Genomic DNA, 18,092 nt, shown 5'->3' with positions numbered 1-18,092 from the left:
CAAGTTTAAGACGTGTGCCATGCACGGCACGTGCGTGATTTTGCCCTGTTTCAATGCGCTAAGCAGATTGGCACCGTTGTCACACACCACTTTACCAACTGTCAAATTGAGCGGTGTTAGCCACTCATCTGCCTGTGAACGCAAAGCTGAAAGGAGTGCCGGGCCAGTGTGGCTCTTTGCTTCCAGGCACAACAGACGCAGCACGGCATGGCAACGTCTCACCTGGCATGTGGAATAGGTTCTGGGGAGCTTGGGCGGTGCAGTGGAAGAGACGCTAGCAGCGGAAAAGGAGGAGGCAGCTGAGGAGGAGAGGGAGGAGGATGGAGTAGGAGGAGGAGAAGAAGAGTCAGGCCTGCATGCAATCCGTGGCGGTAAAACCAAATCTACACGGGTGCCACGGGTTACATGCTTGACGGCCGTCAGAAGGTTCACCCAGTGGGCAGTAAAACTGATATACCTTCCCTGCCCGTGTTTGCTAGACCACGTGTCTGTGGTCAGATGTATCTTGGCACCGACACTGTGTGCCAGAGATACATTCACTTGCCGCTGAACATGGCCATATAGCTCTGGGATGCCCTTCTCTGAGAAATACTTCCTTCCTGGGACCTTCCATTGTGGTGTTCCAATGGCCACAAATTTGCGAAAGGCCTCCGAGTCCACCAGTTTATATGGCAGTAGTTGGCGGGCTATGAGTTCTGACAAGCCAGCCGCCAACCGTTGGGCAAGAGGGTTATCCGGCGTCATCATTTTTTTACGCTCAAACATTAGGCCCACGGAAGCCTGCCTTTTTGCAGAAAAATGTGAGCTTGGCGTGATGGAAGGTGGAGTGGAGGACAATTGTGAGGAGAGAGGAGAAGGAGAAGTAGAAGACGAGGCTGGACGGTGAGAGCCTGCAGTGTGGCTTTGTGTGTTCCGTTGCTCCCACTGGGCTCGGTGATGGCTGCTCATGTGCCTTCTTAAGGCGGTCGTCCCTAGGTGAGTATTGGGCTTACCGCGACTAACGCGTTGACTGCAAAGATTGCAGATGGCAACGCTATTGTCAGCAGCGGACACGTTAAAAAAAGCCCACACTGCGGAGCCATGTGCCGGTGTCCTGGGAGCGCCAGATGTGACCGTACATGGTCGATGACTCGCTCCTGATACATTTGCAGTCTGCTTTGTCCCTGCTGTGCAATGTAAGTCATTGCTGCTTCTCCTCCCTATCTGCTGGTCCATATCTCCCTCTGAACTCCCCTCCTCTTCCTCTCTTGTGGGCACCCACGTGACATCACTAGACACGTCATCATCAACGTCACCTTCCCCACCGCTATAAGTAGAGATCTCGGAGTAGGCAGCAACACCGGGGACCAACCTCCTCCTTGGGCTGATCTGGGTACTGGCGTCAGACTGCTGAGTAGCGCTTGTTGCTACCTCCTCTTCCTGATCCAATACCAAGAGTGGCTGCGCATCAGAAATGTCCTCTTGATATGGATCGGAAAATAATTCCAGTGACTCAAGCGGAAGGTATGTGGTGGTGGTGGTGGTGGTCGTGTTGTTGGTGGTAGTGTCTTTGGGGGTGCACATAGCAGAGAGTGAAGAAGAGGGTGCAGATCGAGAGGATGAGGAGGGTGCAGAAGAGTAAGGCTGAGCGAGCCACTCAACCAAGTCTGGTGCATCCTTTAAAGTAATTGAACGCACCTTCTGCAACTTCCCACTTTGGCTCAAGCCTGTTGCTCCTGCCCTACCCCTACCACCCCTGCGGAAGGGCCTGCCTCTTCCTCTGCCTGTCATTTTTTAAATGACCCTGTGACAAAACTCTTAGTCCCTATACCGATGAAGGACTGCTGCAGTATAGGGCAGCGGTCAGCAGTGGTGCACGTCAACCCTATCTATTGTGGACCGATAGCGGTCCTTACAGAACAGCAGACTGTACCGCACTCAAGCCTATGTACCGTAGCACCCTATACCAAGTTACCAGTCCTTATAAGAACTTTTGTGGACCAAGCAGGTTGTGTATTAGTGTTTAGCAGACTGTACGTCAGTCCCTATACCGCTGAAGGACTGCTGCAGTATAGGGCAGCGGTCAGCAGTGGTGCACGTCAACCCTATCTATTGTGGACCGATAGCGGTCCTTACAGAACAGCAGACTGTACCGCACTCAAGCCTATGTACCGTAGCACCCTATACCAAGTTACCAGTCCTTATAAGAACTTTTGTGGAACAAGCAGGTTGTGTGTTAGTGATTAGCAGACTGTACGTCAGTCCCTATACCGCTGAAGGACTGCTGCAGTATAGGTGAGCGGTCAGCAGTGGTGCACGTCAACCCTATCTATTGTGGACCTATAGCGGTCCTTACAGAACAGCAGACTGTACCGCACTCAAGCCTATGTACCGTAGCACCCTATACCAAGTTACCAGTCCTTATAAGAACTTTTGTGGACCAAGCAGGTTGTGTATTAGTGTTTAGCAGACTGTACGTCAGTCCCTATACCGCTGAAGGACTGCTGCAGTATAGGGCAGCGGTCAGCAGTGGTGCACGTCAACCCTATCTATTGTGGACCGATAGCGGTCCTTACAGAACAGCAGACTGTACCGCACTCAAGCCTATGTACCGTAGCACCCTATACCAAGTTACCAGTCCTTATAAGAACTTTTGTGGACCAAGCAGGTTGTGTATTAGTGTTTAGCAGACTGTACGTCAGTCCCTATACCGCTGAAGGACTGCTGCAGTATAGGGCAGCGGTCAGCAGTGGTGCACGTCAACCCTATCTATTGTGGACCGATAGCGGTCCTTACAGAACAGCAGACTGTACCGCACTCAAGCCTATGTACCGTAGCACCCTATACCAAGTTACCAGTCCTTATAAGAACTTTTGTGGACCAAGCAGGTTGTGTATTAGTGTTTAGCAGACTGTACGTCAGTCCCTATACCGCTGAAGGACTGCTGCAGTATAGGGCAGCGGTCAGCAGTGGTGCACGTCAACCCTATCTATTGTGGACCGATAGCGGTCCTTACAGAACAGCAGACTGTACCGCACTCAAGCCTATGTACCGTAGCACCCTATACCAAGTTACCAGTCCTTATAAGAACTTTTGTGGAACAAGCAGGTTGTGTGTTAGTGATTAGCAGACTGTACGTCAGTCCCTATACCGCTGAAGGACTGCTGCAGTATAGGTGAGCGGTCAGCAGTGGTGCACGTCAACCCTATCTATTGTGGACCGATAGCGGTCCTTACAGAACAGCAGACTGTACCGCACTCAAGCCTATGTACCGTAGCACCCTATACCAAGTTACCAGTCCTTATAAGAACTTTTGTGGACCAAGCAGGTTGTGTATTAGTGTTTAGCAGACTGTACGTCAGTCCCTATACCGCTGAAGGACTGCTGCAGTATAGGGCAGCGGTCAGCAGTGGTGCACGTCAACCCTATCTATTGTGGACCGATAGCGGTCCTTACAGAACAGCAGACTGTACCGCACTCAAGCCTATGTACCGTAGCACCCTATACCAAGTTACCAGTCCTTATAAGAACTTTTGTGGAACAAGCAGGTTGTGTGTTAGTGATTAGCAGACTGTACGTCAGTCCCTATACCGCTGAAGGACTGCTGCAGTATAGGTGAGCGGTCAGCAGTGGTGCACGTCAACCCTATCTATTGTGGACCTATAGCGGTCCTTACAGAACAGCAGACTGTACCGCACTCAAGCCTATGTACCGTAGCACCCTATACCAAGTTACCAGTCCTTATAAGAACTTTTGTGGACCAAGCAGGTTGTGTATTAGTGTTTAGCAGACTGTACGTCAGTCCCTATACCGCTGAAGGACTGCTGCAGTATAGGGCAGCGGTCAGCAGTGGTGCACGTCAACCCTATCTATTGTGGACCGATAGCGGTCCTTACAGAACAGCAGACTGTACCGCACTCAAGCCTATGTACCGTAGCACCCTATACCAAGTTACCAGTCCTTATAAGAACTTTTGTGGAACAAGCAGGTTGTGTGTTAGTGATTAGCAGACTGTACGTCAGTCCCTATACCGCTGAAGGACTGCTGCAGTATAGGGCAGCGGTCAGCAGTGGTGCACGTCAACCCTATCTATTGTGGACCGATAGCGGTCCTTACAGAACAGCAGACTGTACCGCACTCAAGCCTATGTACCGTAGCACCCTATACCAAGTTACCAGTCCTTATAAGAACTTTTGTGGAACAAGTGAGTTGTGAATGTTTAGCAGACTGCAGCAGAAGGGCAGCAGTCAAGTATAATATCCTTTCTATATTTGGAAGAAAGAATATTATACATGTACAAGCCTATTACTGTACCACTGATACCAGTCCTGAAAAGAACCTTTGTGGAACTAATAATAACAGCAAGTCTTTAAAATTACCCTCACTGCCTGACAACACTGCTTCCTTCCTGTCCCTATACAAATTGGCAAAAAAAGAGAACGATTAGTGGTTACTGGAACAGCTCTTTTGTGGACCTTGATAGTAACAGCTAATGATGATGATGATGATGATGATGATGAAAGACTAATCTGGCTGTCCCTGTAGCATACACCGTCCTTTCCCTTTCTCTAAACTAACAAAAGACACTCAGGCTGCTGCAAGAATCAGCAGCACAGCAAACCTATCAACACCTAACACCTATACCAGTCCTGAAAAGAACTTTTGTGTACCAAATAGCTAGTGGTTTATCTCTCCCTACTCCACACAGGAACCTGTCCCTATCGTAACAGAAGAAAGAATGTAAAATGGCCACCGGATCGGGTGTATTTATAGGTTAGGGGGAATGTCCAAGTGTCCATGTGCTGTCATGTCTCAATTGGCTGTCCTGTATCACATGATAAACGTGTCACCAAAGGTTAAAGTTCTTGTATACATTAAACACGTAAGTCCGCCGCGGCGAACGACGGAAAAAGGCGTTCGAACGTGCGGACCGCGAATGTCGGAAATTCGCCGCGAAACGACCGCCGGGCGAAACGTTCGTCCATCACTATTGCAGAGTATTGGCAGGGTATGGCAGATTACTGCTGGGTATTGCAGATTATTGGCAGGGCATTGCAGGGTAAGTATTGCAGAGTCTTGGCAGGGTAAGTATTGCAGAGTAAGTATCGGCAGGTTATGTATTGCAGAGTATTGGCAGGGTATAGCAGAGTATTGGTGGAGTAATGCAGAGTATTGGTGGAGTAATGCAGAGTATTGGTGGAGTAATGCAGAGTATTGGCGGAGTATTGTTGGAGTAATGCAGAGTATTGTTGGAGTAATGCAGAGTATTGTTGGAGTAATGCAGAGTATTGGCGGAGTAATGCAGAGTATTGGCGGGGTATTGCAGAGTATTGGGTAATGCAGAGTATTGGCGGGGTAATGCAGAGTATTGGCGGAGTATTGGTGGAGTAATGCAGAGTATTGGCGGAGTATTGGTGGAGTAATGCAGAGTATTGGCAGAGTATTGGTGGAGTAATGCAGAGTATTGGTAGAGTAATGCAGAGTATTGGTAGAGTAATGCAGAGTATTGGTAGAGTAATGCAGAGTATTGGTGGAGTAATACAGAGTATTGGTGGAGTAATACAGAGTATTGGCGGAGTATTGGTGGAGTATTGGCGGAGTATTGGTGGAGTAATGCAGAGTATTGGTGGAGTAATGCAGAGTATTGGTGGAGTAATGCAGAGTATTGGTGGAGTAATGCAGAGTATTGGCGGAGTAATGCAGAGTATTGGCGGAGTATTGGTGGAGTAATGCAGAGTATTGGTAGAGTAATGCAGAGTATTGGTGGAGTAATGCAGAGTATTGGTGGAGTAATGCAGAGTATTGGTAGAGTAATGCAGAGTATTGGTGGAGTAATGCAGAGTATTGGCGGAGTATTGGTGGAGTAATGCAGAGTATTGGTAGAGTAATGCAGAGTATTGGTAGAGTAATGCAGAGTATTGGCGGAGTAATGCAGAGTATTGGCGGAGTAATGCAGAGTATTGGCGGAGTAATGCAGAGTATTGGTGGAGTAATGCAGAGTATTGGTAGAGTAATGCAGAGTATTGGTGGAGTAATGCAGAGTATTGGTGGAGTAATGCAGAGTATTGGCGGAGTAATGCAGAGTATTGGCGGAGTAATGCAGAGTATTGGCGGAGTATTGGTGGAGTAATGCAGAGTATTGGTGGAGTAATGCAGAGTATTGGTGGAGTAATGCAGAGTATTGGTGGAGTAATGCAGAGTATTGGTAGAGTAATGCAGAGTATTGGTGGAGTAATGCAGAGTATTGGCGGAGTATTGGTGGAGTAATGCAGAGTATTGGTAGAGTAATGCAGAGTATTGGTAGAGTAATGCAGAGTATTGGCGGAGTAATGCAGAGTATTGGCGGAGTATTGGTGGAGTAATGCAGAGTATTGGTAGAGTAATGCAGAGTATTGGTGGAGTAATGCAGAGTATTGGCGGAGTATTGGTGGAGTAATGCAGAGTATTGGTGGAGTAATGCAGAGTATTGGTGGAGTAATGCAGAGTATTGGTAGAGTAATGCAGAGTATTGGTAGAGTAATGCAGAGTATTGGCGGAGTAATGCAGAGTATTGGTGGAGTAATGCAGAGTATTGGCGGAGTAATGCAGAGTATGGGCGGAGTAATGCAGAGTATGGGCGGAGTAATGCAGAGTATGGGCGGAGTAATGCAGAGTATGGGCGGAGTAATGCAGAGTATGGGCGGAGTATTGGCAGAGTAATTTAGAGTATTGGCGGAGGGGTAATGCAGAGTATTGGCGGAGGGGTAATGCAGAGTATTGGCGGAGGGGTAATGCAGAGTATTGGCGGAGGGGTAATGCAGAGTATTGGCGGAGGGGTAATGCAGAGTATTGGCGGAGGGGTAATGCAGAGTATTGGCGGGGTAATGCAGAGTATTTGCGGGGTAATGCAGAGTATTGCAGAGTATTGAGTGACTAACCTGGTTTACTAGTCTTCTCGCTCGGGATAGAACTGGGTAGAGGGGAGGGAGGAGACAGTCCGTATGCCAGCGGCGTGTGTCTGCCGCTGGCTGCGCTGGAGGGCGCATGCGCACTGACTCCAGTGCGTGCCCGCGTGTACGGCCGATGTCATGTGACCGGTTGCTAGACGCGGAGCGGCCCTAGCCTAGCAACCAGTCACTGACTCGGGCGGCAGAGGAGCGGCGGGCTACGCACGAGCAGCAGGCTCCTCCGGCTGCTAATGGGAACGGCGTTCCCGTTGTGGAAATAGTACGGGAACGCCGTTCCCATGCGTTCCCGCAGGACTCGAGCCCTGACTAGTGTTAACCCCTTCCCTGCCAGTGCCATTTATACAGCGATCAGTGCATTTTTATAGCACTGACCACTGTACTGGTGTCACTGGTCACCAAAAAGTGTCACTTAGGGTCAGATTTGTCCGTCACAATGTCGCAGTCCTGCTAAAAATCGCAGCTCGCCGGCATTACTAGTAAAAACAATAAATAAAATGAAAAGTCCCTAAATCTTTCCCCTAATTTGTAGACGCTGTAACTATATATTTTTTGGTAAGAAAAGAACTTGGAGGTACGGGACTTTTTAGGGACCAATTTGAGGAGATAACACACTACAAACAATTAAAACAAACAGACAAACAAAAAAGACAAAACAAAAAAAATCAAAAATTTATAATTTCATTAATTTTTGATTTTTTGTTTTGTCTTTTTTGTCATGTACATCTAGAGTGCGATATACCTTTCTCTATTTTGAATTAATATTTTAAATCTTTTTTTCCTGAAGAAGCCACATCGGCGAAACATGTCGAAAAAATTGGGACGGAGTATATAATACTCTTTTATGTACTTGAGTGCTGTGATTCCTGTCTACCTATGATTCTATCTCTCTTTTAATGGTTTCCAATAAAAAAAATATCTGTTTGAGGAGATAAAACACTACAAACAATTAAAACAAACAGATATTTTTTTATTGGAAAAAATTAAAAGAGAGATAGAATGACTACAATAATTCCTGTTTTCATAAGTCTATACATACAACCTATCACAGGTAGACAGGAATCACAGCACTCAAGTACATAAAAGAGTATTATATACTCCATCCCAATTTTTTTGCGACATGTTTCGCCGATGTGGCTTCTTCAGGAAAAGGGGATTCAAAATATTCATTCAAAATAGAGAAAGGTATATTGCACTCTAGATGTATATGACAAAAAAGACAAAACAAAAAAAAAATCGAAAATGAATAAAATTATTAATTTTAGATTTTTTGTTTTTGTCTTTTTTGTTTGTCTGTTTTAATTGTTTGTAGTGTGTTATCTTCTCAAATTGGTACCTAAAAAGTCCCGTACCTCCAAGTTCTTTTCTTATCTTTTAAATATTGGGATGTTGGTACTGTAATGTGTAGGCTTGTAACTGATCCTGATCCAATATCTCTGAATATATATTTTTTGGATATGTATTATAGCAAAATGTAAAAAAAAAATAATAATTTTTTTCAAAATTGTCCCTTTTTGTTTGTTTATAGCGCAAAATATAAAAACCGCAGAGGTGATCAAATACCACCAAAGAAAGCTCTATTTGTGGGAAAATTTTGTTTGGGTACAGCGTCGCACAACCCGCGCAATTGTCAGTTAAAGCGACGCAGTGCCGAATCGCAAAAAAGGGCCTGGTCATTAAGGGGGCAAATCCTTCCGGTCCTCAAAGTGGAGTTCCACCCTAACAAAAAAAATAAATGTAATTTATGTGCATAAAAAAAAACAGTTGGAGAATTTTTTATTTTTTTTTACTCACCTCTAAATGCCTGTTGCTAGGGGGTCCCTCCTTTAGCGCCTGGGCTCCTGACGTCACTTCTCTCGGCGCAGGAAGGGGGATTACCTCTCCCCCTCCCTCCTTTCAATCATCTGGGACACGTCTCAGGTGATATCACGGCGCCACTCGCGCATGTGCAGTTACAATGCCGGTGCCGCCGAGCAGGGGGGGGGGACGAGCGGGGCTTCTATCCCCCGCATTGCTGGACCCTGGGACAGGTAAATGTCCGATTATTAATAGTCATCAGCTGCAGTATTTGTAGCTGCTGACTAGGGATGAGCCGAACACCCCCCGGTTCGGTTCGCACCAGAACTTGCGAACGACCCCCACGTTCGTTACGAACGTTAGAACCCCATTGAAGTCTATGGGACTCGAACGTTCGAAATGGAAAGTGCTAATTTTAACGGCTAATATGCAAGATACTGTCCTAAAAAGGGTTTGGGGACCTGCCTCCTGCCCCAGGGGACATGGGTCACTGCAAAAAAAAGTTTTAAAAACGGCCGTTTTGGCGGGAACACTGATTTTAATGACGATTAAAGTGAAAAAAAAAAGTGAAATATTCCTTTAGATATGGTGCCTGGGGGGTGTCTGTAGTATGCCTGTGAAGTGCCACGTGTTTCCCGTGTTTAGAACAGTCCCTGCACAAAATGACATTAAACGGAAATAACACCATTTAAAACTGCTTGCGGTTTTAATGTTATATCTGGTTCCGGCAATATGGATGAAAATCATTGAGAAAAATGGCATGGGTAGCCCCCCTGCCCATTACCAGACCCTTTGGGTCTTGTATGAATATTAAGGGGAACCCCGTACCCATATTAAAAAAAGGAAAGGCGTGGTGCCACCGGGCCCTATATACTCAGAACAGCAGTATACAGGCGGTGCAAACAAGACAGGGACTGTGTAGGTTTGTTGTGTTAAGTTGAATCTGTTTGTCATTTTCAACCGGTACATTTTTAAAGTGTAGCTCCAGTCAAAAAAACTATCTTTAAGCTTTTTGGAAAACATAGGGAAGGGTTATCACCCCTGTATAATTTGTTTTGTCGTCCATCTTTTTTCATCTCACTTGCTGCTGTCTCCTTGCGTTTGCAAGTAGGAGATGTTTGTAAGTTGGATGTTTGAAAGTAGGGGCCTGCCCTATATTATAGCGGTATGTACTGGGTACAGAGCACGCAGACAGCACGCACTATCTCCTAACACTACTGACTGCAAGCTCTATTATTAACCACTTGACCACTGGGCACTTAAACACCCTTAATAACCAGACCAATTTTCAGCTTTTGGTGCTCTCACATTTTGAATGACAATTACTCAGTCATGCAACACTGGACCTATATGAAATGTTTGTCCTTTTTTTCACACAAATAGAGCTTTCTTTTGGTGGTATTTAATCACCTCTCAGTTTTTTATTTTTTGTGCTATAAAAGAAAAAAGACCGGAAATTCTGCGAAAAAATGAATTTTTCTTTGTTTCTGTTATAAAACTTAGCAGATTAGTAATTTTTTCTTCATAATTTTTTTTTTACTGGTTACATGTTTTGAGTTGCAGAGGAGGTCTAGGACTAGAATTATTGCTCTCGCTCTAACGTTCTCGGCGATACCTCACATGTGTGGTTTGAACACCGTTTTCATATGTGGGCGGGGCTTACGCATGCGTTCGCTTCTGCATGCGAGCCCATGGGGACATGGGCGCTTTATTTATTTTTTTTTTATTGTTCATTTTACTTTATTTATTTTAGTTTGACATTTTTTTCCCCAAAAATATATTTTTAATCACTTTTATTCCTATTACAAGGAATGTAAACATCCCTTGTAATAGGAATATGGGGTGACAGGTCCTCTTTACAGTGAAATCTGGGGGTCAATATGACCCCACATCTCACCTCTATGCTGGGAAGCCTGAAATAAAAAATAAAAAAAAGATTCTGGCTTTGATCGTACTGGCGAGTTGGTAGAAGCACCGGAGGGCGGTGAGGGGTGGGGGGCGTCTATGGCTGGGTATTTCAGGGTATCACCGAGTATGGCTGGGTATCTCCGAGTATGGCTGGGTATGGCAATTTATGGCAGGGTATTGCAGAGTATTGGCGGGGTACTACAGAGTAATAGCAGGGTACTGCAGAGTATTGGGGAGTACTACAGAGTAATGGCAGGGTACTGCAGAGTAATGGGGGTTACTGCAGAGTAATGGGGGGTACTGCAGAGTAATGGCAGGGTACTGCAGAGTAATGGCAGGGTACTGCAGAGTAATGGGGGGTACTGCAGAGTATGCACTGGTATTGCAGAGTATTGGCAGGGAATTGAGGGGTTAAATTCGGTGAGCAGCGATGTGGGCACTGCAGATGCAGCCCACATCGCTGCTGACACCGATCTCTTTCCCCTCCGCTGTACCGATCGGTACAGAGAGGGGAGGGAGGAACCGGCGTCATAACATGACGCCGGTTTGTTTACAAGTGATCACTCCGTCATTTGACGGAGCGATCACGTGGTAAACGGCCGCGACGAGCAGCCGTTTACCGTGATCCGTGATGGCGGTCACGGATGCTCTCGAGTGCGCGCCCCAGGGGGCGCGCGAGAGCAGAATTCTGAGAGGCCGCTAATTAACGGCCTCTCAGAGTTAAACAACCGCCCTGAAGCCGTTGTTAGGTGTGACCTCAACAAGTCACCTATTTGTCAGGTTATGTTACCGTTTCCCAATTGTTAGTTAGAGTTCTTATCCAAGCAAAGAGACACGGAGGTATTATTCAGTATTTCTGCTCAGAAGTCCGTCGTTAACTCTGACTGTCTCTGACTGACTCTGGCTCTGAGGCTTCTTTATTACATCTTTTATAGACAGAAAAGGGCAAACATCAGCAAAATGTAAAAAAACAACATTTTCAAAGAAAAGACAATTCTCCGGGTGTTATCAGCTGATAAGACAATCTTCTGGGCGTAGACTGCTTTTTAGGGCTGATGCGGCCTCTTCTTGATGAGTACGTGACAATAGATGACGAGTCCTTATTTTACAGAGAAGGATAGAAAAATACATGTATTTAGTAAGACATACGGTCAACCATTTTGTTTCAACATATACCTTAATCCTTACATTTCCCCCTTTGACATCACCCCTCCCTCTTGCCCTGGGTCCACCTGAACAAGTTCTAGTCAGCCTATATCCAGAGTACTCTCCCTGACCGCGAGTTGTCAGAGGGGTATACACCCATCCCCCTGGACAGTACCAACATCTAAAATTCAGGAAGAGTGGCTTTTCTGACAGATGGGTGATGTCAAGGATCTAAATCTACCTATCTTCACAAAAGTTCCATCTTTTCCGCATCATTTACCTTGGCTTTCTTGCAAAAGCACATGAGCAGTTTAAAGCATACATAAAAGAAAAATACGAATAAGAGCACCACTATAATCGTCATTGCTGCCTTCTTAACCCAAGAGAATAACCCTGAGAAACTAAAAGTTCCACCAAACGGATCCCAGTCGCGACCAATATTTCGGGCCTTCTCTTGTAAATTCTTTACTTCCGTACGGTGTTGTGCAATGATGTCATAATAGTCAGGTACCTCAATGCTGGTGTTATGTATCCAAGTACAGCACTCATAGTCCTCAGTAGTTTCACAGAGTGCTGTCAGTGCTGCACTCATACTTTCAATTGCTAATTCATGTAATTCTAATTGTTGTCTGATGGCTCTGGTCTCCAGATTTAACTTAGTAATATCATCAGAGTTTTTCTCCAAAACATCATTAATAATTCCTGTATAGTTATTTAGTCGTTTCATTAAGTCTATACCCCATCCTGTCCAGGACGGGAACCAAGCCCATGCCATGTCCTTCTTCAGGAATATTTCTCTTTTACTACGATACCTGAGGGGATATCTAGGGTGCATGCTAGCTTCTAATAGGTGATCACCTCGTTCATCACCTACTACTCCCATTACTGGTACTAAACTTGCGAGGTAGCACCATCCCTGAGCTTTTCTAGGTATCCAAGTATAACATTTATCCTCACAACAGATGTATATATTGTTTCCTAGAGCTACTGATCTTGAACTGATATCATTTCTATAACGAGAGGTGTATCCATAGAGGGATAAGTTGGATACTAACCACCTAACATTATTATCCACAATGTTAGTGAGGAAGTCAGATAATGTCTGGTGTGTGCTGGAATTACTGGGATAGAAGCTTCCATTTAATACGACAATGGACAAATTAAACTTGCTGTCTTGGCATTCTCCATTTCCTCCCGTTGTGTTCCCTAAGTTGAAACACCAATCAGGGGAAAAGGCGAGACCATTTGACTTAAACATTACTGTCTCGCTGGTATTTGTACTGTTAGCAAGATCAGTATAGTTTATAGGAACTGCCATCAGTGGTATACTTGCTGTGCTGGGGTGTAATTTGCTACAAATCCAACATTTCTCATATCCTGACTTCTGGGCATAAGCATATTTAAACTTCAGTAATAACATTTTTTTAGAAAATCCTTCATCCTTGTATATTTTATTCTGTGAGGTAACCAAACTATTAGCCAGAATTACTGAAACAATAAAAAGATACATGTTGTCATTTGCCAACTGGCTCCTTTTTACAATGAGAAGCGTGGATCCAGGTAGGTTTCCCTTCCAATTTCACTGAGGTTGCTGTAATCAATAGCACCTGGAAAGGACCTTCAAACCTTGGTTCCAGTGTCTTTCTGGTATGTTTCTTTACATACACATAGTCTCCTGGTTGTAGATCGTGTGTACCTGTGACAGAATTAGGGTCTGGAACAGAAGAATACACACTCTTGTGGATTTTAGTCAGACGCTGTTGCAACTGTATTACATACGTAGTTAAACTATCACATTGTAATTGCATACTTTGAGGAAAATATAAACCTAATCTAGGTGCACTTCCAAACAGTATTTCATATGGGGATAACCCTGTTTTTCCTGTTGGGGTGTACCTAATAGAGAACAAAGCTAAGGGTAGGCACTCAAGCCATGGTTTGTTCAACTCCTGCATAGCTTTTTGTATTTTCAGCTTGATTGTACCATTTACTCTTTCTACTGATCCTGAACTCTGTGGGTGGTAAGGAGTATGAAAACTTTGTTGAACCCCTAACATTGCCATCACATTTTGCATTATTTCTCCCGTGAAATGTGTCCCCCTATCTGATTCTATTGTTTCTGGGAGACCAAACCTAGGTATCAGCTCAGTAATCAGTTTCTTGGCGGTGGCTTTTGCCGTAGCTGATTTCACAGGATAACTTTCGGCCAGCCTGAAAATAGGCAGATGCACACGAGAACAAATTCAAAGGGGCCGCTCTTAGGCATTTGTATGTAGTCAATCTGCAGTCTCTGAAAGGGATATTGGGCCCGGACCTGATGTTTACGTGGGGTTTTCACTCTCTGTCCTGGGTTATTAATCAGACAGATTTGGCATGCAGCACAGTAGTTCCTTGCAGTACTACTGAATCCAGGGGCTAGCCATCCTTGTCTTACAATCCTATACATAGAATTGGAGCTGACATGAGTGGGTAAGTGGACAGCCGCTGCCATTGCGGGGTATAGAGAAGCGGGTAGACATATTTTGTCTCCTTCTCTCCATACATTGTCAAGGCCTGGTGCAGCTCCCTCCTTAACCCAACGGTCCTTCTCAATAGCCCCTGCTTGTTCCTGTAGTTCGATTAGCTGCTGCCATGTGGTTTCGGGCATACTCACCTGTACCGTGGCTAAGGTCTCAGGGCTTACTTCCCCTAGAGCTGCCTTCTTTGCAGTTAAATCTGCAAATGCGTTTCCTTTTGCCTCAGTTGTTTTTGCGCTCGTGTGTGCCGCTATCTTCATGATGGCTACTCTTTTAACCTTTTGAAGATTGTTCAGGACTCTTTTGATTCCTTCACCATGTTTAACAGGTGTGCCTGCTGCTGTAAGGTAACCTCTAGCTTTCCATATGTGGCCATAATCATGTGCCACACCGTAGGCGTATGCGGAATCAGTGTAAATGTTCCCTTCTTGTCCCTCCAAGTGTTCTAGGGCTTTCTCTAGAGCGGTTAGTTCCGCTTCTTGTGCCGACATGTGTGCTGGTAGTGACTTTGCCTCAATTACCTGTGTGTCCGTTACCACAGCATAACCTGTGTGATATTTACCTTTGTCATCGGCAAATCTACTACCATCTATGTACAGTGTGTGTTCTGCATTTGTAATGGGTATGTCTGTGACCTGTGGGAACCCCGTGGTTTCTTGTTCCATAAGTTGGAAACAATCGTGTTCATCAGATGTTATGTCCTGAAACGAAAGTGTGTCAGAATCCTGAGTATCTTGTGCTGTGTCTACACCATTATCATCATTACTCCCCCCTGTCAAATCTGTCTGTAATGGTAAAAGCTGTGCTAAGTTAAAAGAAGTGCATCGCTGAAAGGTAACATTGGGGGGTAGGAGCAAAGTGCATTGTAGACGCAGCTGCCTTGCCATTGATATGTGTTTTGGCTGGACCTATGACAAGATGGCGTGTATGTCATGTGTGGTATGTACCACTACAGGATTGTCTAAGACAATTTCTGAGGATTTGTCGATGATAATTGACACTGCTGCAACTGCTCGTACACAGGACGGTGATCCTCTAGAGACAGGATCGAGAGCCGCCGAGAAGTATGCTACCGGCCTTTGTTTGATGTGTTGTTGTGTCAACACCCCTGTTGCGTGTCCCATGATTTCAGCAATGTACAAATGAAATGTTTTGGTATAATCAGGGATCCCGATCGCAGGTGCCGAAATTAGTAACCTTTTTAAGGTGCTAAAAGATTCATGACCTGCTTCTGTGAGTACATAGGGTACTATTTTCAAGCAATCATATAATGGCTGCATCAGAGAACTGGCATGTGGTATCCATTGTCTACAATATGATACCATTCCCAGAAACATACGAAGTTGCTTAAAATTGCGTGGGATATTCATTTGTCTTATGGCCTGGACTCGGTCTTCAGTGAGATGTCGAGTACCCTGGGATATACAGTGGCCCAAAAAGACAACCTTTTTCTGACATACCTGTAACTTAGTTCTATTCACCTTGCACCCTTTTTCAGCCAGGAATTGTAACAATGATAGAGTGGCTTTTAAACAAGTATCGTTATCCGGACAACATAACAATAGGTCATCTACATATTGCAACAATACACAAGTGTCAGGCGGTAGCCATTCTCCCTATTTTTACCTTTTAAGGTTTAGTCAGTGGGGCATCGGACAAAAGACCGTCATAACCACTTATGGGTATGGTGTCACGGGACGTCATGTGTGGAGGGACTACTGAATCAGACAACAGACTGCGTGACGCTCCTGTGTCAACCAAACAAGGAATATGTTTACCTTCCACCTTCATCAACATGTGGAGCATTTTGTTCTCTGATTCAGCTAGGACTGGGGCAAGTCATGCGGTCGGATCGTCCCTATCATTGGTACGCCTCTGTCTGTAGTCCCTCGTGTCTCTGTCCGTGTTTCCTTCCTGTTCGTCTTTTATCCTTTTCCTACAGTCTCTTTTTATATGTCCCACCTTGTTGCAGTAATAACAGGTAAGAGGTTTACGGGAGGAATTCCCTCCTTCATTGACCCGGGCAACAGTGTTAACTCCCGGTGTCCTTCTGGGTTTAGTTTCTGCTAAATCAGCCTCTATGCCTTGTGCTTTCTGCAACAATGTTCCTCTGTCCCGTATGGCTCTCCATTCGGGAGTACATGCCTTCAGTTTGTCACCTATTTGGGGTACTAGTCCTTCCATAAACTGTCGATTGAAAGCCCTAATGGTGACGGGTAAGGCTAAATCTAGACCTTCGTCAGCCATCATGCTTTCCATGTTGAGGTAAAATTCTGTAACAGTCTGACCTGGGGCCTGTTTTATGGGCGCTGTCGAACCCCTTTCCTGCTGTTTCCCTTGGCAAAATTCTCGTAACTGAGCAATAAACAGGGGTCTAGAGTCTATATGACGAGGGTGTATTCCTGGTGGATCTGTGGTAGGATCCCCTTGTGGTCTATGTGGAGCAATTTCATTCATAAATTGATTAAACATCGTTAGTGTCATTTTATGTCTACACAAATCTTCCCCATCTTGCCAAGTTGCTTCATGTGTGTCTAGTAATTGTGTCACGAATCTACAGAATGCGGCAGGTTTTGCTACGGGATCAGGAGCATTCTGTATTAATGCCATAAGAGTGTCAGCCGACCAAGGTGTACATGTCCTCAGAACGACTTGTCGGGTCACTGTAGGTGGCTGTCCTGCTTGACCCGCATTTGGATTATTTACTTGTATTACCCTAGTCCGACTATGGACTGGAGCTACGGGCTCTGGTCTTTGAGCGCCGCAATGCACACATTCCTGTGCCCAGTCTGGGTTCTGGGTACCGCATACTCGGCATACCCATCCTCTTCCTCTTAAGGAAGGATAAAGTTTTGGTCTTTCATTACCTGGTGTGGTGGTGTTATAAGGAGGTGGAGTATCTCCCGTATTTACCCTATCGCCGGGAGCAGAAGGAAGACTTTTGTGTCGGACCTTCATATCCCATCCACCCTTTTCCTGACAATACTCCCATCCCTCCTCTTTAGCCCTGTTGGAAACCTTAATTAAACATTGTATTTGTGATACCCATCTGTTCTGCAATATCTCTCCCTGTCTGTCTTTCTTTATTTCTTCCCAACCTTCTACACTTAATCCATTTTCTCCATCCATCCCCAATTTCTTGAGAATCCTATTCGTGCCCTGTGCCTTATCCTTCCCATACAACATTGTAATTATGTCTTTAACAGCATAACATTTCTGAGATTCCTCCTGGGGTTTACCATGTGTCTGGCCCATTTTGACAGTCCTGCCTAGGTGGCGTTTGGATCACTTACTAAGTGTCTCGTTGCCTTCTCCTCCTAGGGTGCCAAAATACTAAAAACCCTCTCCTATATGAGATTTCTGAAATCGAATTACCTTATATGCTAGCCAACTGACAAATATTATTACCAGACTGACAGCTACAACATATACAAGCATTCCCTTTTGGTGGCCAAACACATATGACTAGGTCTCCGGGCTTTGTGGAGACCTTATTTCCTTCCCATTACCATGGAATCTCTCAGCATTCGTTTCTTATTCCTGCTTTATCGAGGCAGTCAGGACTTATACTTTCAACCCGTTTTTAGGCTCATGAATCAAAAAGCGTATATCAAACTTAAGTGTCGGACCCCCAAAGTACTCTTACGAGTTAAGGGCGCATTCCGTTACCCATTGGGATGATATATGTTTCAATTCACACCATACAAACAGGGCTTATTTCATTCACAACAGACAGATGACAAGTAGACAGACAAGAAACAACGGTAACATAAGCCAAAATATTAAGTTCAAGACCCGCTTA

This window comes from Lithobates pipiens, unplaced genomic scaffold (assembly GCF_037356315.1).
Source record: "Lithobates pipiens isolate NorthernLeopardFrog02 unplaced genomic scaffold, aLitPip1_a1.2 Scaffold_28, whole genome shotgun sequence".
Lineage (NCBI taxonomy): Eukaryota > Metazoa > Chordata > Amphibia > Anura > Ranidae > Lithobates > Lithobates pipiens.
This window is presented reverse-complemented; position numbering follows the sequence as displayed.